Raw genomic sequence first — 27,145 nt, 5'->3', positions numbered from 1 at the left:
TTCACTGCCAGGTGCATTGTGAACTGGCATTCTATACGCACAAGGAATATCTATGATTTGATTTGAGAGATATGCAATAAAGTACTTGTAACACAGGATTTATGTAGGGTTGGTTTTGAAGTGGAGCAGTTCCTGCTTACCCCTACATTGTTTACTTGGATTCCCCTCGTTTGATTTTGGAATAAAGATGAATGTACGGCAGAAAATGAAGAAGGAGAGAAAAACAACAATTGGATAAGAAGGCCCTGGAAACACAGTTAAGAGCACAGACAGGAGGAAGTACAACCAAAGACTGGGAAAAGATGAATTAAAAAATGAAATCACCAGACAGCAAAGATAAGAGAAGTGATTTTATGGTAAGAGAAGTGATTTTATTTTTAATTTAGTGATTGAAATGTGTCAGTTTTCAGAATTTACATCTGCTGTCTATATTTTGTATTGTTCAGGATGAAACATATTTCTTTCTATTTCTCTGATGCTGTACTGCACGCAGAGATTAACATCTTAGGGTTTTGTCTGTGTATATTAGGACTTTTAGTTTGTGGTCCTATATTTGCATAGGGTTTATCTGTGTCCTGCACGTTTGACCCAGGCCAGGTGTTCAGGTAGGAATGAATGTCATGAAGCGTTATTGGTGTCACGGCCTCAAGTAGGAAGATATTTGTTAGCAGTTTGTCTGGGTTTGGAAGGCCCCAAGCTCGGGGCCATGTCAAGGGGGGGGGGGGCTCTGCACATGTACGGATGTTGATATGATAACATCACGCACATGAGTTTGATGTCATCATATCGACATCCATGCCTGCGCGGAGGCCCTCTAGACGCAGCCTGGAGTTTGGGGAAGGAAACACGAGGTTCATATGGAGGCATGGCTAGGGGTGGAACAGGTGGGGCTGGGAACAGAACAGGGTCAGTAGTTGGAAAAGCCTGTTTAAGGCTACTCAAGCTTTTTAGAGAATGACACAGAGACATAGTTAGTCCCGTCTCTACAGGCTCTGTCCCCTTCACTATCCTGTTCCCATACACTCTGGCCCCACCCCTGCCGCACAGGCTTTGTCCCTGTCTCCGCCCCGCGGTTATCCGCCAGTTCCCATCCCTGTGACATTCTCTAACAGGGAATGACGCTCTGGAGGGTTCTGCGACCAAAACAAGATCACAATATGAGCTTCTCCTGTCTTTTTATAATCAGAAAGAGAGAGGATAGCCTAACAGAGTGAAGAAGCAAGCATCTTGTCGAGGTTCTCCTATGTTCATTCTCAGCTACACGGGAGATGAGACGGGTTAGGGGAGAGTAGTCAAGGAGAAATCAGGTGCAATGGGGATTCTAAAGTGTACAAGGATAGATGCCTGTAATAACCTGAAAAGAATCCCAAGGATCAAGGGAGGCCCTGCATTTCCTTACTTTGCTTAAGTGTGCTTAAGTGACTGTGTAGATATCACTAGAAAACATTATTTTTGCTACCTGATTGCCAAGAATCTCCAGTCTATATATCTCTGGCTCTCTGGTGCAATCTAAAGTTGACGTGTATATTTCTGTAATAAGGAAGCCCATATGGTGGAGGGGAGAGGTAAGGACACAGCACAGTCTCATATGAGCAAAACACTTTAGTCTGTTTAGTTTGCCTCACACTTTACAGAAAGTTAGCTTGGCTTACCTCAGCTGAGCAGTACAGACATCAATCTTTTTTCCACAGTTCTGCCCTCAGCTGATGTCTAGGAAAAAAAATCAGCTCTTCTCTCTCAAGGACTTCTCTGAACAGATCCCAAGCTCAAGCATATATTCTCCTCCCTACTTGCAGACTGCCCCTGTAACTCCAGGATTGCTGAGCCCAATGCATCCTGGGAATGGTAATTTCTGCACTACTGGGCCAGCGCCCTCTGCTGCCCAGTGATAGAATAACATCATTACTGAGGGAGAATCCCGACTCTTTTACATATCTGCCCGCTTTTGCTCAAACCTAACGGGCTGAGTATTTGCTTCTACTCGGGGATTCTCCTGAAAAGGCTAAGGGGTACTCACTCTAAGAACACCTAGCTTCTGCTCCCCCAGCAGGAATCTCTGAGACTGCCCTAGGATTCATACCACATACCCCTTCCCCCCCCCCTTTTCGCTCTCCATTCTACATAAGAACACAAGAACATAAGAATGGCATTTCTGGGTCAGACCAATGGTCCATCAAGCCCAGTAGCCCATTCTCACAGTGGCCAATCCAGGTCCCTAGTACCTGGCCAAAACCCAAGAAGTAGCAACATTCCATGCTACCAATCCAGGACATATTTTTCCTGCAATGGTGTTTGTACAGTGACTTTAAAATAGATGCTGAATGTGTTTAGCGACAACAGTGTTTCATGATACACTATAATATTTTGGCACTTTATTATTTGCACTATTGTGCACCATTAGACAGGTCAGTGAGGGCCCAGGGATGTAACACAATTTACCCTTTTGGGTTTTGTTAGTGACAACTCTGAGAGGGGTTTATTGATTATTCCCTAGGTGCGAGTTGTGATTGCTGAGGCCCCCCCCCCCCCCCCGGTCCATCAACACTTTTAATCTATTTGATATTAGTGTTTCTTCTGTCACTGCACACATTATCAGGAGAGATCTGTTTGCTCCTATTTTGCCTTTTCTCCTGTTGGGTTATTTTTTGCGTGTAAAACCAATCCAGGGCAAGCAGTGGCTTCCCCCAAGTCTTTTTTAATAACAGACTATGGACTTTTCCTCCAGGAAATTGTCCAAACTTTTCTTAAAACCAGCTATGCTATCTGTTCTTGCCACAACTTCTGCCAATGCATTCCAGAGCTTAACTATTCTACGAGTGAAAAAAAAAATTCCTCCTATTGGTTTTAAAAGTATTTTCATGTAACTTCATCGAGTGTCCCCCTAGTCTTTGTAATTTTTAGCAGTGTGAAAAATTGATCCACTTGTACCATACTACTCCACTCAGGATTTTGTAGAGTTCATTCATATCTCCCCTCAGCCCTCTCTTTTCCAAGCTGAATAGCCCTAACCTTTTTAGTCTTTCCTCATATGAGAGGAGTTCCATCCCCTTGGTTGCTCTTCTTTGAACCTTTTCTAGTGCCACTATAGCTTTCTTGAGATAAGGAGACCAGAATTGAACACAATACTCCAGGTGAGGTCACACCATGGAGCGATATAGGGGCATTATAATATTCTTAGCCTTGTTAACCATCCCTTTTTTAATAATTCCTAGCATCATAGCATTGTCTACAATGACACCCAGATCCTTTTCTTGTTCGCTAACCCCCAAGGTGGACTCTAGCATCCAGTTACTGTGATTCGGGTTATTCTTCCCAATGTGCATCACTTGCATTTGTCCACATTAAATTTCATCTGCCACTTGGACGCCCAGCCTTCCAATTTCCTAAGGTCTGCCTGCAATTTTTCACAATACGCATTTGTTTTAACAACTTTGAACAGTTTAGTGTCATCTGCAAATTTAATCACCTCACTCATAGTTCCAATTTTCTGATCATTTATAAATAAGTTAAATAGCACCGGCCCAGTACATTTCCTTGTGGCACTCCACTGTTTACTCTCCTCCATTGAAAAAAATGGCCATTCAATCCTACCCTCTATTTTCTCTCCAATAACCAATTCCTAATCCACAACTGAACTTTGCCACCTATCCCATGACTCTTTGATTTTCTCAGGAGCCTCTCATGAGGAACTTTATCAAAAGCTTTCTGAAAATCTAAATATACTACATTAACCAGCTCACCTTTATCCACATATTTATCCATACCTTCAAAGAAGTCAAGCAGATTGGTGAGGCAAGATCTCCCTCGGTTGAACTTATGCTGACTCTGTCCCATTAAATCATGTTTGTCTTCGCATTCCACAATTTTATTTTTTAGAATTGTTTCCATCATTTTGCCCGGCACTGAAATCAGGCTTACCAGTTTGTAATTTCCCAGATCTCTTGTGGAATCCTTTTTAAAAATCAGCATAACCTTGGCCACCCTCCAATCTTCAGGTATTACAGATGATTTTGGCAACAGGTTACAGATCACTAACAGTAGGTCAGCAATTTCATGTTCAAGTTCTTTTAGTACCCTGGGATGTACGAGCGGGGCACTATAAGCACTGCAGCTATTGGCCCCATCACGAAAATGGCCTTGCAATTTGGCAGTTTGATTGTCCATCTGCTTGTGAGCAGTTTGCAGCTCTGCATTTAATTTTTCCACTTGTTTCTGGAACTCCTGCCCCACGGCAGCCTCGGTAACAAGCTGAGCCTGGGTCCCCTCTAACTTCTGGGACAACACATCATTCTCTTTTCTTAGACGAGCATACTCTTGCTGGATTCTCCCAGCCATCTTCGCCCCATCCTCCTCCCGGAGGTGCATTTCTTATAACTTTCTTTGGAGTTTGCCATTCATCTATTCCAGCTCCTATGCCTTGGCTATGTTGCTGCCAACTCGTCCTGCAACTTTGGCCCCTGGCTGCTTCAGCTTTTGCCTGGAAGTCCTTCTTCCTTTAACTTTTGGGACAATATCGCATTCTTTGCTCCAAGGATGCCAGTTTCCTCATTCAGTACTTTCACTATTTTATTCTTAGCTACTTCCATCTCAAACAGCTGAGTCTGAACAGCTTTGTTGGCTTCTTTAACCTCTTCCATACTTTTCCTTTTGCCTAGACAACTTGTCCTGAACTTCCACCAGTTGCCTCTGGAGGTTTTTCTTTTCCTCCTGACATGGATAACCTGGACATACAGATGATTCAACTGGACATACTGTCCTCACTTGTGTATGCTGGACACTACAGACCTATATTTTCCCATAGCCAGGCCCAGCCTGTACCTTGCTGTCTGTAAACACATACAGCCTTTGCAATGCTAACCCAGCTGACCTCTGCTACAACGTTTTTGTCTCCATTCCCTGCTGGGAGGATATTTCTCCAAGGTTCTGCTGAACTGTTATCAGTGCTGTATGATTTCATATGCCAGGCACCCTGGAAAGCCATAAAACTTTTATAATGAGCAAGGATCCCTGCAGGACGATGTGGGTGTAGCGAGATGAGAGAAATTGGTACCAAAACATTTGCTCCCTGTCTCTGAACCAAGTTATGAGAACCAAGCAACTGGATTGTCGAAAGGTCATCTTTGCCAACTTTTAGCATACAAGGACACCATCCCGAAGATGCACAGAATTGTAAAACCACTAATTAGCATCTACAAAGTGATCTCAGCGCTGGAGAAAGAAAGTTCACTAAGAGTTCTCTGTTTCTGCAAGGCCCCCCCTACTGGGAAGGGGGGGTGGAGGTGAGAGAGGCATGGACAGAGAGGAAGAGTTAGGTATACATTATTTTATGTACCAATAGGGAATTACATAACCAGAATTCGGGGATGGACTTTTTTGGAACAAAGGAAGAATTGCTCTGTATAAAAAACACGTGCATTCTAGGTAAAGCCAGAGAGATTTGCTTACTTATGCTGCAGGGAACTGCTAGCCCCCTGCTAAGCATATGAGTGTTAGTTCTGCTCTCCATTGCCTATTCTGAACTGACAATATATTTACTACGCCTTTGCTACTGCAATTTTTGTAAGCTTTTATACTAACAATAAACAAATATTGTCTGTTTTTGGAACATACAATGCTGTCTCGTAGTCATTCCAATGAGGTAAAATAAGTGGCATTACTTCACTCCCTTAACTTGGCTTTATACTTGACAGCAAGTAGCTGGTCCACTAACAGGTCTTTAAATTAGCGCTGTTTTAGCTCAGTAGCTAGATCTGGAGGTGTGCTTTGAACCTCTTCCAGGCAGTCTTCCTGGAGCTCAGTCTCCCTTTCTGGCTGAGACACCATGGAGCCCAACCTTCAGTGGGCTCCAAGTCACAGGATTTGACCAGGCTCCTTCTCATGAGCTGTTCCTGAGTCAGGGTTTGGACTGCCACCTGGTGCCCCTCGCTGGTCTCCTTTCCTATCTTGGAGCTCTTGGGTGTCTGTTTCCCCACTCTCCTGGGTTTGAAACCTGTTTCGCTATGCTGGCAAGTCCCTCAACTGCCTCCTGTCTATTGGCTTCAGGGCACTTCATCTCTTGTGCTCCTCTGAACCTGCCAGGATTCTGTTGCAAGATTAGCCAGGTTTGTTGCTACTCTTGCTCCCAAATTCCCATCTTGGGTTTTCAGTTTCTAGTCTCTCACCAGTATAATCTGGAGTACTGACTTAAAACAGCACTTTACCTCAGAAATTCCACTGCTTTGATTTAATAAAACCACGCCAGGATTTCCAGCAAATCCTGTTCCCACCGCAGCTTTATTTTTTTTTCTCGCTCTCTGTAGATCCCTGGTAGCTATCTCCAGGTGTAGTCAGTGGGTAATTAGGACAGCTCTCCCTTTCCCAAGGCTTGAAATGTATATACACAAAATCCCTTTTCTTTTCTCTTGACAAAAAACAAAAAGAAAACAAATCCTGCCAGCTGGGCTCTTGCTACACTGTTTTCAATTCCCACTCTCAGCTGGAGCTTCCCTCCTTTGGTTGTTCAAAAAGAAAAACTCATCTAATGAGGACTCAAGTTCAAAAGGTTCTCTATCCAGGTTCTTTGTGGCAGAAGCTAGCAACCAGGCAGACACACCACATGTGATAAGGAAGCCCATGTGCTGGAGAGGAGAGGTTAGGACACAACACAGTCTCATATGAACAAAACACTTTTTATTCTGTTTAGTTTGCCTCACACTTTACAGAAAGTTAGCTTGGCTTACCTCAGCCAAGCAGTACAGCCATTAGTCCTTTTTCCATAGTTCTGCCCTCAGCTGATGTCTAGGAAAAAAATCAGTTGTCTTCTCTCTCAAGGACCTCTCTGAACAGATCCCAAGCTCAAGCATATTATCTCCTCCCTACCTGCAGACCACCCCTGTGACTCAGCAGGACTGCTAAGCCCAGTGCATCTTGGGAGCTGTATTTCTGTACTGCTGGGCCAGCGCCCTCTGCTGCCCAGTGATAGAATAACATTATTACTGAGGAAGAATCCCTGACTCATTTACATATCCTCCCCTTCAGCTCAATAGAGGCAGTGTATGCAAATCAATCTTTCTGAAAACATAGCAAAATTCAGAAACTGAGCCTCAGATCCCGGCCTGCTTTTAGCTCCAAACATTTTGAGACTCTCTGTGACTGTTTCAATGAGCTGTCAATCAAAACCTCATAATATTGCCACTATCAGAGTATCAGAATGCGGACTCACTGGCAACAAGTTATCACTCAGTGGGTTTGAGCACTCCCCATTTGACAGCTCAACCGGTGTACCACACAGCTACAGCTGCACTGAGGGTTCCACTTTATGGGAACTTTACTGTGTTCTTTTTAGGTTGTAATATTTCTTAATAGAACCATTTTTCTAGACATGCTGAAACTAATAAGACGACCACCGCATATGCAAATAGACATCCACTTCTCCACAATTCCTCCAGCACAATGATTAAGAGGCAAACAAATTTTTTGAAGGATTGGGGATAACAGTGGAAGTGATTTTGAAGGGTTAGGTGTTTAAATATGCAATGATTTTAGAAAAGGCATTACTTATAAGAACATAAGAATTGCCGCTGCTAGGTCAGACCAGTAAATCATCATCACACCCAGCAGTCCACTCCCGTGGCGGCCCTTATGTTAAAGACCAGTGCCCTAACTGAGTCTAGCCTTACCTGCGTACGTTCTGGTTCCGCAGGAACTTGTCTAACTTTATCTTGAATCCCTGGAGGGACAGCATCGGAGGTTATAAGAGGTAGGTTTTGCTTGTGGTTTGGATGAATTTCAAACGTATTTCATATTTTGAAACCAGCGGTATGGAGGTGATTCTACGACTCGGTGCTTTCATTTAGATGTCCCAAAGGACACATGGTAAGTGCCTATTATATAATGGCATCTGGGCACCTGGGTTCGGTTATAGAATACTAGTGTAATCTGGTATCAGCATGCCTATCATGTGCATGCCCACAGTTACACCAGTCATGAAGCTGGCATAAGTGTAGGCGACTAAATGTGGCAGGGGTGCACCTCACATGGAATACTATATGCATTTAAATGGAGTTCCACCTATATCCCAGCTATGTTTTGCCCTTGCATTTACACACTATGTAAGTTAGGTGCAACCACATACGCTTACACACTTACATGCTAGTATTCATTTACATTTATTGTGTACAGTGGCATAGCGAGGGAGGTTGGCACCAGGCATTGCCACACCTTGTGCCCCCCCTCCACTCTTCCCCATTGCGTTGCCCCCCCCCCCCCCGTGTATCTCTTGAAATGTTTGCCGGCTTAAGCAACAAAGGTAGGAAAAATGATTTTATTTTCAATTTAGTGATCAAAATGTATCAATTTTGAGAATTTATATCTGCTATGTGTATATGAAAAATGAAAGGAAAAAAATTGCATTACAATTAGTAAAGGGGGCAGGATCTGGGGCACAACTTGGGTGGGTTTAGGGCGGAGCTTGGGAGGTCTGTGGTTGGGGATACTTAATTTGAAGTAGTTGAGAAACACTGCTGTAGGCAATTAGCCGCTGCCAGTGCCTGTCCTCTCCTGCCCTCTTCCTTGCTGGCACCCCCTACTGACATCTCAGGGTTAGCCTGAAGGCCTCTGTGCATGCATAGATGCCATCGTGATGATGTCACACATGCACGTGATGTCATCGTGGCAACATCCGCGCACTTCTGGGTGCCTCGAACTGTGGCCACTACCTGTAGCCCTCACTATATTTTCCAACTTCATTTTGGCCCCGGGTCAAAGGGGCAGATTCTATAAACTACACCTACGTTGTAGGCTCCACTCAGTGTGGTTGTCAATCAACCACTAGGCGCCACTTAGAGAACCCTGCCTGGCGACGCCTTCGCATACTCAGGCATCGCTAGGTGCCTAGAGGTAGATGCTGATATATTAGGCCAGGTTTTACTTGGCCTAATTTATCGATACCTAACATGGAGACCTAGCAAGACCTAAGTCAACCATGCCTATTCTCTGCTCCTAACCATGCCTACTTTTCAGGAGTGGTCGGAGGGCATCTCCACTTAGGCATTGCTAGGTATCCTAAGAGTTCAGTGCTGAACTCTCAATCGGTCATTTTCATTTTTTTTTTTTTTAATTGGCTGAAAACTGATGTGGTCAATTACCATACCAATTAAGCCAATAAAAAAAAAAAAGTTGAGCGCGGATTCCAAAGTCAGGCATCCTCGATTAAGGCGCTTAGTGGTGCCTAATGAGGTGCCCTATACAGAATTTGGCCCAAAATGTGTTAGCCTGTTCTCATATATACATCTAGGTACAGTGAACCACAGTCTAGAGTTCTCAGAGACAGGTTTCATTGCTTTAAGGATGATTCACTGACCCTATCTGCACTAACATGGACTGCCATGAGTGGGTTTTTTTAGTGACTAGGCCTCATTGAAAATAATGGGACCAATGACAAATAATATGAGTGGTAACAGGTAGCCCAGGTTATTGTGCCCTTATTGGATCAGGCCCCTTTATTAAAATGCATTACCATGTTAGCAGGCATTATACTAAGACTTATCTATTAACTGAGGAAACATGACCATATCGCAGCATACCTCTATTCATACTGGCTCCCAATACAAGCAAGAGTACAATTCAAATTCCACTGCCTACTATTTAAAACCATAAATGGAGATAGCCCATCCTACCTAAACAACCGCCTAATCCAAACTACCTCAACCAGATACGGGAGAACTCACAAACCATTCACGCATCCCCCAATCAGAGGCAGCAAATGAAAAAAAAACTGTACGATGGCCTTCTAGCCACACAAGCAGCAAAACAAGACTACCAACTCTCCAATTTACTGATAACGACTCCAGATTACAAATCGTTTAGAAAAGAAATAAAACCATCCTATTCAAGACATCCTTGAAGACAAACTAACACCGCAAGACTCATCCCAATTCTCTGAAGCAACTCGCTCTACTCTTCAATTCCTCTGGAAATGGCCAGATAACTTCTTTAGTAATCTGCCTTGAACCGCAAGGTATCGGCAGAATAGAAATCACTAATGTAATGTAATATAAAATGGAGCCTGTGATAGATATTGTGCATTAATGTGTATTAGCAAGAGCTAACATGGTAGCCCACATTTTAGTAAATCTAGTTTTTTCTGTCTTATTTTGAGGAGTGCAAAAAATCTCTATTCGCTCTACTAAAGCACTGGTTTAATTTTTGGAAATGTGTACCATCTGGATAAAGTGTTGAATTAAATCTGTGACACATTCAACTCCTTAAAACTATCCATTTATCATAAATCCTGCAGTTCAAAATCCTGATTGCCTACAATTGAAGGGCTTATTTATTTCCAACACCTGCTAAGTCCGCATTGGACTTAAGAGGGTTTTGGAAATAAACCTTAATTGGGGGAGGGGGGAGAAGTTGTATAGGTTGATATACACAGCTGTTCCCAAGGACCTCTATGTCTGTATGTGTAATATGAAAGAGAGTGGCTTCACTGTTTCTATGGTTTCAAAGCCAAGATTTCTTTGAAGGGTGGAGATAAATGAAATTAATGAATGACTAAATAAATACTGTAAAATGAGGTGCTACCAAGTCTGTCCTATGCTCATTCCCGAATAAGCAGACTAAATTATAGTTTTTAAAACTGGATGAAGCTAGAAACCTATCTTCAACTGGTGATAAAGTTTGTGCAGTGTAGTTCTAGGGTTTCACTTTTCATAAGGAGGAAACAGCTTTATTCCTTTTCTGTTAATCATGAATGGGAGTAGTTGAAGCATATAAATCCATTTTGGGCATATCACCATTTTAATCAACAGCAACCTCCCTATCAATGAGAAAGTTAAGAATCCTCTTTAGAGAACTGGAGAGGAACAAAATGAGCTGATCCTGCTTTGCTGTAGTTGGGTGGGCGAATGGGATGCTTTGGGAATCTTATATGTGCTGTTTTATGGGGGGGGGGGGGTAAATGGGTGAAAAATCAAACATAAATAGTGAAAGATGTGTATCAACTAAACAATCACACGTACTACACCAGGTTGATACTACAAGAATAAAGCCTAACTGGTGGAAAAGATCTCAGATTCACCTTTTAGGGATCATACATAGTTCACTCCAAAAGTATAATGGTGATAAATATCCATCATTGATCAAAAAACCTCCAATCTATCCTATAAAGTATTATTTTTTTTATTTTTTATTGTAATTTTCTTCTTCTTATTATCTTAAATTCATAATAGCATACTAATAAATAGTTGAATGAATATAATAACTTAAGCAAACAAATTTGCAAGCTGAACTATTCAGCAAATGACTTCGTATAAGTTAATCAAAAATAAAGCGCAGGAGAAGTGAACACTTATCTGAAATTGATGATTAGCTGAAGTGTTCCACTATACGGAAAGAACAGAAAGGAAGTCAACATACTTTCTGAATATATGCTGAAGTCAGCTAAAGTGCTACGTGCGTTAAGCTCAATGCTCTACTCGTCAAGCTCAAAGCTCTACTTGACGGGTCCCGTTTCGCCCTAATAGTTGGGCTTTATCAAGAAACGAGTGCACACATTAGGTTCAACCCAGCTATTAGGGCGAAACGGGACCTCAATCAATCCATGAGGATGACACTGGAGGACCTTATTGAACAAGCACAAAACCAATCTCTTTTTAGATCTGTAATTCATGAAGTTGCTATAATTCGAGCATGAGTCGATGGCACCTAACACATGTTATGTGTTTATATTTTATTCCCCCCCCTCTTTTACAAAAGCGCAGAAGAGGTTGTTAGCGCCGGCTGGTGCACTGAATGCTCTGCGCTGGTCTGACATTCTTAGGAACTCTATGACTGTCAGAGCAGCACAGAACATTCAGCACGCCAGCTGGCGCTAACGACCTCTTCCGTGCTTTTGTAAAAGGGAGGGAGGGGGGTTAATTTTATGCTAGTGTATGTGACTTTTGAGAATTCCTAGAATACAGTTAAGAAATGTAATAAATGAACTGAACTGAGTTTTTAAAGCAATGACAAAAAGGTCATGGCTCTATTCATTAGGTGAGTGAATATTGCAGCTGATTAAAGGTTTTGATTTGATTCCACAATAATGAATCTACTTGGATTGTGCATTATGGGCCAAATTCTCCAAATAGTGTCCTGAAGGTAGGCGGTGGTAGGCATCCTTCCACCGTCTAACGAACCAATCGGGACGCATGGTTATTTGTTTGTTTTTTTAATGCAGGCGCCGTTCATAGGTTTCTGTCTTGCACCTACCAGAGTGCATAGGGATTCCTAAACATAACATAGTAACATAGTAGATGACGGCAGATAAAGACCCGAATGGTCCACCCAATCTGCCCAACCTGATTCAATTTAAATTTTTTTCTTCGTAGCTATTTCTGGGCAAGAATCCAAAGCTCTACCCGGTACTGTGCTTGGGTTCCTACTGCCGAAATCTCCGTTAAAACCTACTCCAGCCCATCTACATCCTCCCCAGCCCATCCCCCACCAAATGGCCATATACAGACACAGACTGTGCAAGTCTGCCCAGTACTGGCCTTAGTTAAATGTTTAATGTTATTTTCAGATTCTAGATCCTCTGTGTTCATCCCACGCTTCTTTGAACTCAGTCACCGTTTTCTTCTCCACCACCTCTCTCGGGAGCACATTCCAGGCATCCACCACCTTCTCATAAAGTAGAATTTCCTAACATTGCTCTTGAATCTACTACCCCTCAACCTCAAATTATGTCCTCTGGTTTTACCATTTTCCTACAGGGTGATAGGATAATCGCGCGCCAGACACCAGCGCGCTGATAAGCCAGCGCTGACAATTTAGCTCAAGAAAGAAGCGCGCCATGGGAAAACTTCATTTTAAAGAGCTCCGACGGGGGTGTGGGGGGAACCCCCCCCCCACTTTACTGCATCATGTTCACGCTGCCGTTGGGGGGTGTGGGGGTGCAATCCCCCCACATTATAGAGAAAATGGAACTTTTCCCCCCAAAATCGGAAAAAGTTCTGTTTTCTCTATAATGCAGGGTTCCAACCTGCAGCGCGAACACTATGCAGTAAAGGAGGGGGTTCCCAACTCACACCCCGCTTTGGAGCTCTTTAAAATTAGGTTTTTCCACGGCGCGCTCCTTTCTTGCGCTGGATTGTCGGCGCACTGGTGTCTCACGCGCGACAGATTATGAACCTGCCTACAGATGCCAAAGGCCAGTGTGGGCGTGATTTGCCTGGAAGTGGCCTTTAGGCATCCCTATGCGCCTCCACAGGAGCCAGACCAGCAGCTTAAATGTAGGCCTTTACAATGCTGGCCTACATTTAAGGCACTCATGTTAAAATAGACACGATTCTGGACATGGCACCTGCTGGTAATAAACTCACATCAGGCGCCGCTTCCAGAATCAGGCCCTATGCTTTTAATGGTGAAGAGCAGTGGTGTAATACAGGGGGGAGGGGTGTGGAGGGGGCAGTCTGCCCCGGGTGCAGATTTCCTAAGGGCACGGCCCCCCTCTTCCTCTCCTTACCGCACACGCGCCCCTCCCCCCATGCCTTCCCTTCCCCCATACTTTTTTTTACTTCCCCGGTGCGAGTTTGCTGCCCATGTCGGCTTTGGCGCTCTCTCTGATGTCACATCTGGGACCCGCCCCTAGGAAGTGATGTCAAAGGGTGAGCGGACACTGCCATGGGCATGCTGCTCACACCAGAGAAATTTAAAAGGTACAGGGAAAGGGAAGGGGGCGTGTGCGCGGTAGGGGGTGGTGGGGAAGAGGGCGAGGGATGGATGCCTCCACCTTGGGCACCACTCACCATTGGTGAAGAGCACCTACTTATTTATTTAAACATATTTTTGTTCAGCCAATCCAAATATCTTGCTATTGGCAGATGCCAGTTTTAAAATAAAATGCATATGCGGGCAATTAATAAAATTGGACCAAGACAATAAACCCTAAAAGTGTACTAATTGGGCTACCTCTGCTTTACTGGACACAGATGAAGCAAAAATACATTGCAGCTCATCTAGACCTTAGCTCTATCAGCTCTGTCTTAAATTCTTCAATGTTATGAGAGATTCAAGCAGGACCTGAAACATTTTAGGAAATAAACCTCATACATCTAGTCAGGTTTCTATACAGCTAAATGCTATAAAACCAAATCCAATGTAGTTTCAAGTAGATGAAGGTCTCCCAGCCAGTATTTTTGAAGCTCCGAACTGAACTTGCCAATCTATTGCACAACAGAGGTGTTTAATATTCACCTTTCCAAATTCCTTTGCAGGACCTTTTTATTTTTCCTCTAATTCTTTACACACTGCCCCCAATTTATTTATTTTTTTTTGCAAAATGTACTTTATTAAAAAAAAATTATTAGATTTTACAAAGTGAGCTTTGGCTACATGGTCTACTGCATTTGTGCAATGCACAGGTTAATACAATAAAATAAAATACAATTTGTTTTGAATTCAATGAGGATTTGAAATTAATAGCATCACTTTATTATATGGTAATTTATTTATGATTTGATGTTAAGCATTTTACAATGCATTGCATACAGTATTCAGCTCTGCTGCAGAAGCTACAATATTATAAGATACATTGTACGATCAATATTTAAAATATATTGCATCCAATAATCAACATTAAAATACATTCTGTTTAAAGTACAACTTTAAGAGCAAACCTTGGCTTCCTCTGGCAAATGTTTCTGTAGCAAGAGTGAAAACTATATAGCACATTTACATAAATTTAAATATATTTGCATATATAATTGTGTAGATTTTTATTGTGTTTTATAAACATGAAGTCACTTTCTGGCATTTCATGCAGGTCCACTTAATTTATTTGTCCCCTTTTTTTTTTTTTTTTAGTGAGGAATGAAGGGAGACTTAGAAAAAAGAAAGCTGAAGGGATCCAGGACAGTGGTCTCCATTTAGCAGCACCTGGACCACATGTGGCCCCTGAAGTCCTCCATTGTGACCATCAAACAGTAAGCTGAAATGCTCCTTAAGTACTGCAAATTCATTAAAGTTCAATTTTGCCTATTTGCACATCATCAAAAGAAACTGTCCATAAGAAAAAATATATCATCTAGAAACCTTTAAGTTTAATATTTTGTAACTGTGGAGCAAAATAAACATGTGTTAACTGAAATTCAAATTGTGAATAAGGGAGGTATTCTAAATCTCCCTGAGATACCTTGTATCAATAATTAGATTTTTATTAATCTTCACGGCCCTCAGAGATGCCACCACGGGTTCAAAAAAGATCATAACCCAAGGCTTTATGCACCTAATTGTCACTGGGTCGGTTTTAATGTATGAAACTAGTTGAGTCTTGAATTAGTTTAATAACTTGAATTAGTTTAATAACTTAAGGTTAATATCATATGTAGTTAAGAAATTTCAAATCAATACTTAGCTTAACCGGAAGGGTAGTTGACAAGGGATATAAAAGGGATATAACTGAAATTCAGCCACATTGAGGGTAGCCACCGATGGAGCAAAAGTTGTTCCCATGGTTATCCCCTGAATTTGCTGATAAAATCCGTTATTATACCAAAAGTAATTATTCTCAAAGACAAGCTTTGATAAATGTAACAGGAAATCAGAAGAAATCCTCTCAGGTCATCAGTGTTTATCCAATGCCTTAGCTATAATATGCAAATCTCCAGCTTGTGGAATTCTTATGTATAGTGTAGTGAGAGAATGTCCATAGTGACTAATCAGGTAGAACTGAGTACAAACTTAAATTCCTGTAGTAGCCATATAAGATGCAAGGAATCCTTCAAATATGACTCAATTGTCACTGCTTCAGACCTTTAAAAAAAATTCATAAATTTAGACAAAAGTTCCAGGGCAGAATTTCTAGTAGATGTGGAGGGGCATTTTTGATATGTCATCTAAATCCGACTTTGGATGTTTTGTGAAACATGTCCAAAAATTGGGTAGGAAAAATGTCCATTTTTGAAATTGCAAGATGTCCATCTTTTTTGTTCTTTTTCAAAATAACCTTTCTAGACTTGTTCATCCTTAGTGCATCTATATTTTTTGGCCATTTTTGAAAAACAAACCCCCTCTTTTACAAAGGTGTGCTAAGCTTCTTAGTGTATGCTAAATATTAGCGCGCGTTAAACACACGCTAAACACTAAGAGCTCCTTTTACGAAGGCACATTAGGGCCGCTAAAATGCCGGGCGTGCTAGCCGCTACCGCCTCCTCTTGAGCAGGTGGTAGTTTTTCGGCTAGCGCACGCTAATCCGGTGCGTGCGCTATAAACGCTAGTGCACCTTCGTAAAAGGAGCCCTAACGCATTCATGTTATCCTATGGACGCGTTAGCAGTTAGTGGACACGTTGATTTAGTGTGTGCTAAATCTGTGCTAAAACGCTTAGTGCGCCTTTATTCAAGAGGGCCAAAATGTCCAAATGCAAGTCATTTGCATGTAGGAGGGGCCAGCCTTTTTACTAGACTGGCCACAGATATGTCAGCAGAGCATGTTTGCTTATTCTTAGTGTAACCAGGGTTAAAAGTTTAAAAGTTACCTGAGTGAGAAAAACAGGGTTTAAAGAAGATTTTAAAGGGTTTTTTTTAAGCAAAGAAAATCTGGAATGTGTGACCTGTGGGGGGGGAAGGGGGTTCTATTTTGAGAAGTTTGGTTTGTGTAAATCTTTATTGACATTTCAATCTTTTATAATGTATACAATTGAAAGAATCAGAAAAACTATATGAAAATACATTATTGTCATCACAATTATTACCTTAAACAATTTTTCCGCCCCTTCTTATCCTTATTATAAACAATAATATGATATTATATATTATACTATCTATATAATTATACTCTTCCAATAAATATTCAATCCCCCACTCTCCACCCTCCCTGGATGAGTAAAGGAATCTAACAGAAACAAAAGAGAATCATAATTTAATTATAATGTAATAAAATTAGTTAATGGACCCCATACCCCATTAAAAGACTTACTAATACCTAAACGTTCTGCCATAATCTTTTCATATTTATATGTTGAACATACAGTTGCCCACCAAAAATTGAAATTAATCCTATCATGGTATTTCCAATTAGATGTGATCAGTTGAACCCCTATACCTGTCAAAATCATGAAAAGGCGACTTTTATTTTTATCTAAAGTGGGTTTAACATGAAGAATCGTTCCACATATTATTGCCTCATATGTCAAGGGGATAGATGCTTCAAGAATAATATTAATTTGTTCCCAAATTGACTTCCAAAAACTAAGTATCAATGGACAAAAATATATCAGATGATCCAAAGTCCCTACATCAATATGACAATGCCAACATCTATTAGATTTAGAACAATCAAATTTATTTAACTGAACTGGGGTCCAGAAAATCCTATGTAATAAAAATAACCATGTTTGTCTCATAGATGCTGACATTGTACATTTCAATCTCCAAGTCCAAATTTGTGGCCAACGAGATACAGAAATATACTGTTTTATCTCGATACTCCAAATGTCTATTTTTTAGCTTTTTATTTAAAAATCCAGAAATCAATTTATACCACTGGGCAGCCTGATGTTCTATTAAATCTGTTTGGTAGCAAAGGATTTGCAAGCTGAAATAAGTTTTTAAATTTTTCCATTCAGGGAACCCACTCTGAATAGCCTGCTTCAACTGTAAGCACCTGTATTGTTGAGACTTTAAAATTCCAAATGAATGTTGCAGTTGTGAAAACTCAAGCAGTTTACCATTAGATATCACGTCATCTAATGTCTTAATATTTGCCTGCATCCAATTCTTCCAAGCGATCCCAGCACCGCCTATTTGAATCTTGGAGTTTAACCATAAGGACTGTAAAGTAGAATTCATTATTGGAACCTCTGTTAATTTATTAATAAATTTAATTGTTTTCCAAGTATCCAATAAAATTATGTTGTCCTTAGCATATCTAGGTAATCTGATACTTAGTACTTGTGATAGTCTCATTTGGGACATAATTTTCCATTCCAGATATAGCCAATCCGGTAGATGTTCCATAAGCTCAGGGAGGATCCAATACATACCTTGACGCATTATATAGGCTTGTTGGTACCTATAAAAGTTGGGAAAATTTACCCCACCCTCCAAAATTGGTTTTTGTAATGATTGGTTTGTGTATCTTTTGTATTGATGCAGTTTTGGTATTCTTTTGCTGATCTCCTGCACAGGTTTGCTGTCCTAGTGCAGAGATCAGCATCAGCTGCTTGAACATTCTGTCAGATTTAACAGTTGGGAGGTTGACTTGGATCTGTGTGGAGGTGTTTTGGCTTGTTGAGGCTCTTGTAAATGTAATTATGGTGGTTTTTATTTGAGTTTGAGAAGGATTGTGAAATTCTGGCTAAGGTTTGAAGTTTGGTATTGATGCTGGTAATGTTTGAGAGTCTGAAGAGATTTTATTTGATGTCCTGTGAGAATCTTTTGGAAAATGTTTGAAAGATTTTCTGAGTAACAAATCTGTGGTGCTGATTTTTGGAGAAGATTTTATGAGAGGACCTGTGACAGATTCTTGTGAAATGATTTGGGAGAATATTGGTGAAGCAAAGTTGTGAACTGCTTTGGAACCCTTTTTCTGGGAATATTTTCTGTAAAGATTATTGGGATTTTGGGAAAATATTTATATGCATGAAATATTTAGTGAGAGTATGATTTTTGTGATTATAGGAAATTTTGAGGAGGGAAATATATTTTTTTTCTCAGCTAAGGAAGTATTTAGACATCTTTAGGGTTTCTAGATTTAGGATAGGTTTTTCTTATTGATTTGATTTTAGTCAGTGTAGTAGGTGGGTTCCAGAGAGTGAGGATCTACTATCAACAGCGCGCCAACGTGTACCCCTACACAGAAAGGACAGAAAGCTTCAAATACACTAACCTGAGGAAGAAGGAGAAGGCTGAGAAGCTGGAGGCTGTAAGATAAATTATTTAAAGAAAGAGTTCTTAGACACATCAGTTAGTTGTCCCTGGACAAAGGATTTTAAAGAATAAATAATACTTATCTGATAAGCCTGCATAGTAACTGCTGATAGTAAAACACTATTAATGGGATCAAAGAAGATTTTATTTGGACATTTTCAGAACTGTACAAAGGGGAAGCAGAATTTCATTATCTAGAGTGTTTATATAGTAACTGGTCATTAAATTTAATTCTATATTCAATTTAGAGTCTTTATTGCTTCTTTATATCTATTTTATTAAAGGTTTAAATAACATTTTTATTTCCAGGTCACATTAAATATATTATTTTTTTATGTAAATCACTCCTCCTGGGGAAAGGTATCAATTTAACCCTCGGGTGTTCACGACTACAAGCAAATTTTATTTCAAGAGGGATACCTTTTACCTCAGTTTGAGAAGGAGAGGGTTACATTAGGATAAGCAGCATAAAATCAGTTGTATTACTTGGGATCTGGGTTAGCCACTGATGGAAACAGGATACTGAGTTTGATGGACCTTCGGTCTGTCCCAGTATGGCAATTCTTATATTCTTAACTTCACATAAAGGGTCCCAGTTACACACCCCAACATAGTCTCCTTACATTGTATGGGGGAGCCCTCCAAACTTCACCCAAAACAAACTGTACCCAACTGCCTACCACCCCAATAGCCCTTATGCCTGTAGGTGTCACCTATATTTCAGTACAGTAGGTTTTGGTGGGTTTTGATAGGCTTTACACCACACTTTCTACCACAAGTATGCAAGTTAGGGTGGCATATGGACCTGGGTTCCCTTCTCTGGAGTCCACTGTACTGAATACCATGCTAATCCAGACACTTGTTTGCTGTTCTAATAGGACTGGACATTACATCTCCTTCTAAGAGATCTTTGAGGGGTTGGAAGGGGATCAGTGACCACTGGGGGTATGTGTGAGGGTTAAGCCTTCATCTCTCCAGTGGCCATCTGGTCAGTTTGGGCATCTTTTTTGGCCCTTATTCATTTTTAAAACACGTTTAGCCCCAAACATCTAAATAGTGCTCTGGATGTTTTGTGAAATGTTCGATTATCGCTGCAAAACATGCCCTCTTGAGATTTAGACATACTTCAGATGAATAGCTTAGAAAAACATCTAGAAAGTAGGTTTTGAAAATGGCAATTTAGATGTTAACCGTAGCAGTTTTTAGCGCTGGCCTCGGCGGTAACAGCTCCGACACTCATAGAATTCCTAGCTGTTACTGCTGCGGCCAGCACTAAAAACCGCGCTACGGTTTTGTAAAAGTGGGGGTAAATTTGATAATTTGTTTATTTTATGTGTTATTCACATATTCTTTAAGCTTTTCTTTATAAATGTTCAATGGTAATAAAGCAAAATAAAACAGCACTTTGGCCCTGATTCTGTAAACAGTGCCTAGGCTAGGCACCACTACCCGACTAGATTAGCAGCTCCTCTCTGAGTTCTGAGTGGAACTCAAAATTTGTTAATTGGTTTAATAGGCGTGGTAATTGATAATGCCATTAAAAACCAGTTTTGGGGGGGTTTGTAATCATTTTTATTAGAAAGGATACAACCGGGTAACAGGAACAACAATACCAAAAGCGCAAATACAAAGAGGCAGTATATACACAAGAAAATACACTCTCCACAAATAGGTACATGAATGGCACAAGTATAGCAGAGCAACAAAAAGAGACCAAAAAGGAAAGCCAGCCCCACCCAGCAAGTGCAAACGAGGAAATATCTGGTACATACAAATAATTACAAAAAAAATAAAACAACCAGTTTTAAAAAATTGGCAAATGATTAATTTTAAGTTCCGTGCAGAACTCAGCAAGGCACCTAGCAGTTCCTGAACCGAGGCACCTATGTGACAAGTGGACATGGTTAGGGGCAAAGAATGGGCATATAATGAGGTGGCAGGTCAAATGCGCGCAAGACAAATGCGCGAAGACAAGTCAGCGCAAGACAGGTGAGCGCAAGACATATGAGCGCAAGACAAGAGAGCGTAAGATAATATGAAAATTAGCATTAAAACGCATTTTGAGAATTCAAAGAAAAAAAATATCCTGCAAGACAAACACAAATAAACGATTACAGGTGCTAAACTTAGAATAATGTAAATAACAGAACTTACTGAATGGGGCATGGTCACATTAGCATTTGACTGAAAACCTGACTAGATTATCTGGTGACGGGACAAAAGCACGTGGCCAGCGCTCACTTGGGTTGCGCTCAAATGTCATGCTCATGCTTTTTACTAAAAATCATTGGCGCTGAATTGTCTTGCGCTCACATGTCTTGCGCTCACTTGTCAGCACCCATTTGTCAGCGCGCTTATAACCTCAAAAAAGACATGTAAAGATCATTATGAAAATTAGCATTAAAACGCATTTTGAGAATTCAAAGAAAAAAAATATCCTGCAAGACAAACACAAATAAACGATTACAGGTGCTAAACTTAGAATAATGTAAATAACAGAACTTACTGAATGGGGCATGGTCACATTAGCATTTGACTGAAAACCTGACTAGATTATCTGGTGACGGGACAAAAGCACGTGGCCAGCGCTCACTTGGGTTGCGCTCAAATGTCATGCTCATGCTTTTTACTAAAAATCATTGGCGCTGAATTGTCTTGCGCTCACTTGTCAGCACCCATTTGTCCGCGCGCTTATGTCTTCATGCAAATGATCTTTACATGTCTTTTTTGAGGTTAAAATAAAATAAATTCTGGACTCTATAAAATAAATTCTGGACTCAGTATAGTTGTACAATATTGTATTTATTTCTGGTTAACTGTGTCATTTAACAAAACATAATACAGTGAACATATAGAATGGACAAACAGGTCCCCCAGGGCAAAGTTAAATGCAATATAAGTATTAATGAACACAATTAAACATGATGTGAAGAGTGCAGGATTGTCTACAAATGCATGGATGTTAAACACTTGTAACTTTAAATGTCCCATCCATGAACCAATGGCCATGTTGCTCCAACACCTCAAGATTAATAACTTTGTGAATAACAATTAATAACAATATAATATAATCTGTGCTTGATGATTAACCATATACGTGTTTTAGATAACCAATAACAGCGCAGGAAGGGGAAATCTCATTCACTCTCAATCAGTCATGTGAGGGGTATATAAGCTTTGCAAAAACGTCATAGATGCACAGAGAATATGGCTTCCAAAGAAAGCCCAACTTCTCAGAGAGAGAAATACTCCGTTTGACTGAGTATTTCTCTCTTTGGATGTAGCTTTGCTCTCACCAAAGGTGAGTAAAATCCGCGCAAGATAAATACCTGTAATAGGGCAAGTTCTAGACCAGACCTATAACGGACACAGTCAGGCAGCTAAAGGAAGGTGGACTGTTCTGAGCAAGTATAAATGGAGCAAACGTAACCAATCACAAAGATGCTAGCGAAGGGAGGGCGGGCTGTTCTGAGCACGTAATAAAGGAGCTTACGTGAGGCTAGCGAAATGAAGGAGGGCTGTTCTGAGCATGAGTTTTTGCGCTCATCTGTCTGCTCCCATTTGTCTTTACGCTAATTTATCTGCTCCCATTTGTCAGCGCACTTATGTCCTGGCGCAGTTGTCTTGTGCTCACTTGTCTTGCGCTTAGATGTCTTCCGCTCACTTGTCTTGGCGCTCACTTGTCTTGCACTCAATTGTCTACACCTGTTTGTCTGCGCGTGGTTGTCTTGCACGTATTTGACTATGAACCATAGAATGATATAGACAGCGGTAGGCATCTGTATTAGGTGCCAGTAAATTAGGCCAGGAAAACCCTGGCTTAATATACCAGTGATTAACATTATGAGGCGTACTGGCGCCTACGTGGAGTTAGGCTCCGATAGTCACGATTCTATAAAAAGATACCTAGCAGTTGATTGGCATCTGCGTCGAACAGTGCCCAGCCGTTAGGCACCATTTATAGAATCAGAGCTTTTCAGCTTAGAATGCACAAAAGTAAGCAAAAAGTACATTACAATATACAAGATGATAAAGTGGATGGAACTCCTCTTGTATGAAGAAAGACTAAAAAGGTTAGGGCTCTTCAGCTCAGAAAAGAGATGGCTGAGGGGAGATATCTTTGAAGTCTACAAAATCCCGAGTGGTGTAGAACAGGTACAAGTGGATCGATTTTTTACGCTATCAAAAATGACAAAGACTAGGGGACACTCAATGAAGTTACAGGGAAATACTTTTAAAACCAATAGGAGGAAATATTTTTTCACTCAGAGAATAGTTAAGCTCTGGAACGTGTTGCCAGAGGTTCTGGTAAGAGTGGTAAATGTAGCTGATTTTAAGAAAGGTTTGGACAAGTTCCTGGAGGAAAAGTCCATAGTTTGTTATTGAGACAGACTTGGGGGAAATCACTGCTTGCCCTTGATTGGTAGCAGGGAATGTTGCTACTATTTGGATTTTGGCCAGGTACTAGTGACCTGGATTGGCCACCATGAAGATGGGCTACTGGGCTAAATGGACCATTGGTCTGACTCAGTAAGACTGTTCTTATCTTTGTACAGTGCAGTGATCATTTTTGCTTTATTATCGTCACAAAAGCATATACATGTGTATAATTCTTAATTCAAACTCCCAGAGCACAGCACCTACTCACACCTACTCAGCAGCGAAACAGCAGTAAGGGTCAGGTCCTAGAACAGGGTCACATCAAAAGAAAAGAGACAAGTTATCTTTGGAATAGTATTTGTAAACTCATCCTGAAACACAGTCAGTCTATTTCTGGAGAAACATTTAAAAAACAAACAAACAATAAGGCAACCTTTCATTATCATATGTTGTTCCCATTGTCTTGTAAGCAGATTCTGTTCTCCTACTCAGACAGCCAAGAAGGCCATTTTTTGCCAAAAGTAATACAGTAGACACAGTTGAGGTTTTTTTTTCACTACAGTAGGAACTCTTATTAGTGTGTCCATATTACACAGAAGTATAATTTTCATCTATCATGGAATCTGTTTTCCACTCACAATTTAACTCTGTCCAAAGCTCCCTGTTATGCCCCCGGCAGTCTTACTCTGGTTGTCACAGGTCTCCGAGATATGCTTTATGTGATTCAGTATTTTCACAGAACTTTCTTGCTGGAGCTACTTCTTGCCAGGATATGTGAGTCAGGCATTGCATTGTCTTACCATAACCATTCTCGCTTGCATGTAAAAGCTTCTCTGCCAGTGGTCTTCCTCCTAAGACCACCTCTTTTTATTCTCTCATCTAAACTTGAATATTTATCTCACTTAACACTTCTTGGTCATTTCTATACTTTTGCCCTGACAAGGTCAACAAGGTGTGTCCTTTCTTCTGCTACCTGGTGCTAAGCTCTGTTCCTATTGTACTCTCTCTTGCACCCTCTCCCCTTGCCTTGGGTGCTGCTCTCTGTCCCTTTATTCAGGGTCACACTTCTGCCTCTGCCTGTATCAGCCACATAGCTGAAACCCCCTTGATTGTAGGAATGTCTATTTACCGTACATAAGCATCAAACCTCACATAAGGATAATTCAGCATTTCTTCCTTAGCATCTGGAATCCCTCACTACTCTCCAAACCATCGTCTATTTCCGCATCATATTGTAACCAAGGAGCCTGTGCACAGAGACTGCCAAGTGCCAACCTCTGAGAAACCCTACCAATTGTGAGTACAATTGCTTATTTATTCAATAAAGTATAATTCAGAAGATTATAAAGACTTTTTGCATGTGTGTTAGCATGCTAACAATTTAACTTCCTGATAAGTGCCTTCCTTCCTGATAAGTGCACACCGAAGCGCTATTACTCTCAGTCATTCGAAGTTCAGTCTTCCTCCGGTGTCATCTCTATTCATCCAGTGCGCTGCTCCTGAAGGTCTTCCTCCGTAACAGAGCTCTGTGGAGCTTTGATTTAGCATGGACTCCTCAATTCACCATCTATTTGGGACCTAAAACGCCACCGGAGATAAGTACCTATTCTTATGAACTATGATAATTACCCTGAATTGAGCTTCGGATTAGAGGACCTCCCTTCTGACAGATGATTATATTGATTTTGCGTATTACCTCACAGGGACTAGTTCACTATTGTGATAATGTTGTATTGAGTTTTGCATTTTTTGCACTTCAACCAGCACCTTAGGTCCAAGGATGTATCATGCTCGGTAGACCCTTTGGGGCTAATCAGCTGACAACTCTAACATTTGGCAGGCGAACTTTGAGTTGTGTACTGTATACTGAGGACCATTCACAATTTCATGTGCACTTAAACTATCACAATATATTTTATTTGATTTTGAGGATTTAAAGCTTAAAATGTGTGTCCCTAGTGGGTTTAATTGAAAGAATTGTTTTTTGAACCTTTCTTATTGGGTTCTTTTTTTGCTAAAGTTCCTTATGTCTGGGACATGGGTATACGAGATCAATAAAACTCCCAGCCAGGAACAATTTAAGGATTCATAGCATGGATAGGAATGTACCAATGTGTCAATTTCAATTACATTTTAAACATAGGTTTGAGTAGAAATTAAATATCTTAGTTCTATATATGAGTCTAAATTGAACTTCTCTGGTATAGGAAGCAGAAGTGAGTTTAAATAGATTATAAAAGTAACTCTCCATGTCATCGGAGGAAGAATCAACTTGTAGGGAGGTGTGTGGACAAACATGCTCAACATCAGGTGCTTTTGCATTATTTCCAAAGCAATTGTATAACTACCATATATACTCGAATATAAACCGGGATTTGGGGGCCAAAAATGGGGGTCCCAGTTTATATTTGGGCCAGCGCCCACCCGCCCTCCTCCCAGACTTATTGCAGCCTTTGCTGTGCCGCCAGGCTCTGCACCCTGTCTCCCCTCCAGCTCTGCCCTGTCCATCGTACCTCGTCTGCCGTTGGAATCCCTGGTGTCGCGGGCAGGAGCGAGATATCCACGCTCCTGCCCCGCTGCTGCGAGTTCCAGCTTCAGCCACTGAGCAGTACTGAGCAGGAGCAAGCTTTGGCGCTGCTGCTCGACACTGAGCGGCTTCCTGAATGGCTCCCGTTAGTTCTCTGTAGGGTGGAGGCGGGGCTCTGAGTCTTTTTCCTCCCCCAGCTCTTCTCCTTGCCACATCCCCCGTACCTTTTTTACTTCCCTGGTGCGAGGTTGCTGCCCGCGTCGACATCAGTGCTCTCTCTGATGTCACTTAAGAGCATACTTAGATTGGCGTAATATGTGCCATCCTATCAACTTCCATTGCTAACCTTGCAGTGGCATTTTGTATCTAAGTTAAGGCTCCATTTAGAGAATATGGGCCTTCCTGTCTAGGTGCTCTGTTATAAAATTATGTTTACACCGTAATGAGGACTATGGTGCCGTTGTATTTCTTTATATTGTATTATTGTTTTTTAATGCATTAAAAAATTCTAATTAAAAATTACTCTTACTATTCCTCTAAAAAGGATTGCATTGGTACAGACATCCTGTAGAACAGCTGTGAACAGTTTAGCCTCTGATTTGAAGACTTTGGTTGAGATTTCCTCTATTAATTGCTTCAGGGGTGGGTGACTGGTATCATTTTGAATTTTTTGCTCTAGAAATCATTATCAGAGAGCATTTCACTATGAATTTGTTCATTTATCAATAAAGAAGGCTGCCAAATTGGGATAGATTTAGGAAAAAGCAAAACTCAGGAGCTGAAGGATGTGAGATATCCACTCACTGTTGATCATTACTAATGTGACCAGTGTTCCCGCTAAGCTGCGCTGGCGTGCGCTGGCGCACAAAATATTACATCGCAGCGCACAAGTTTCTCGTCACAGCGCACGGCGTACGGCAGAGAGGAGAATCGGGCGAGTTGGCTCATAACTTGCTGGCGCCCGATATTTTTAGCTCACAGCGAAAAAAGTTTGCTCACAACACCCGCCCGCTTAGAGGGAGCACTGAATGTGACCATGTATTTTTTCCTCAAAATGGGACAGGACACCTAGATTAGAGAGCTGCACGGGAACGGGGACGACGGGAATCCCGCGGGACCCGCGGGCATCCCGCGGGTTCCCCCTTTGGGTCACGGGGATCCCGTGGGGACGCCCCCTAGGGTCGCGGGGATCCCGTGGGGACGCCCCCTAGGGTCGCGGGGATCCCGTGGGGACGCCTCCGAGGGTCGCGGGGTACCTGCGGGGCTGGATGTACTCAGTTGCGCGGCTCTTCTCCCTACCTTCTCTGCTTGCAGCACAGAGCCGAACGGAAGTCTTCCCGACGTCAGCG

At 41.4% G+C, this 27,145-nt stretch overlaps 1 protein-coding gene and 1 long non-coding RNA gene across 2 annotated transcripts in view; both read left to right on the top strand.

The window, feature by feature from the left end:
* The first annotated feature begins 275 nt into the window (after positions 1–275).
* Positions 276–24,534, top strand: LOC117363176. The gene is made up of 3 exons (XR_004539991.1): positions 276–356; positions 14,827–14,945; positions 24,451–24,534. It is a non-coding gene; the product is annotated as an uncharacterized LOC117363176 (long non-coding RNA).
* A 5-nt stretch (positions 24,535–24,539) lies between these two features.
* Positions 24,540–27,145, top strand: part of LOC117363175 (melanin-concentrating hormone receptor 1-like) — a 102,534-nt gene continuing 99,928 nt past the window's right edge. Inside the window, exon 1 of the mRNA XM_033950551.1 lies at positions 24,540–24,565. The gene's annotated coding sequence lies outside the window, so the exon portion shown is untranslated. The remainder of the gene's footprint in view (positions 24,566–27,145) is intronic.

The sequence above is a fragment of the Geotrypetes seraphini genome, chromosome 6 (genome assembly GCF_902459505.1).
Source record: "Geotrypetes seraphini chromosome 6, aGeoSer1.1, whole genome shotgun sequence".
Classification (NCBI taxonomy): domain Eukaryota; kingdom Metazoa; phylum Chordata; class Amphibia; order Gymnophiona; family Dermophiidae; genus Geotrypetes; species Geotrypetes seraphini.
Note: the sequence above shows the minus strand (reverse complement) of the source record. Positions and strands in the feature narration are given on the sequence as shown.